Source organism: Bison bison, unplaced genomic scaffold (assembly GCF_000754665.1).
Source record: "Bison bison bison isolate TAMUID 2011002044 unplaced genomic scaffold, Bison_UMD1.0 scf7180017864480, whole genome shotgun sequence".
NCBI classification, from domain to species: domain Eukaryota; kingdom Metazoa; phylum Chordata; class Mammalia; order Artiodactyla; family Bovidae; genus Bison; species Bison bison.
The window spans coordinates 1,636,528-1,637,089 of NW_011495040.1; positions in this window are offsets into that span (position 1 = coordinate 1,636,528).

Consider the following 562-nt stretch of genomic DNA (forward strand, 5'->3'; position numbering starts at 1 on the left):
TTCTTCCAGCCCAGTGTTTCTCATGATGTACTCTGCATATAAGTTAAATAAGCAGGGTGACAATATCCAGCCTTGACGAACTCCTTTTCCTATTTGGAACCAGTCTGTTGTTCCATGTCCAGTTCTAACTGTTGCTTCCTGACCTGCATATAGGTTTCTCAAGAGGCAGGTCAGGTGGTCTGGTATTCCCATCTTTTTCAGAATTTTCCACAGTTTATTGTGAATCACACAGTCAAAAGCTTTGGCATAGTCAATAAAGCAGAAATAGATGTTGTTCTGGAACTCTCTTGCTTTTTTAATGATCCAGCGGATGTTGGCAATTTGATCCCTGGTTCCTCTGCGTTTTCTAAAACCAGCTTGAACATCTGGAAGTTCATGGTTCAAACCACTAGACCATTCAAGTATGACCTAAATCAAATCCCTTATGATTATACAGTGGAAGTGAGAGATAGATTTAAGGGACTAGATCTGCTAGACAGAATGCCTGATGAACTATGGACGGAGGTTCGTGACATTGTACAGGAGACAGGGATCAAGACCATCCCCTTGGAATAGGAATGCA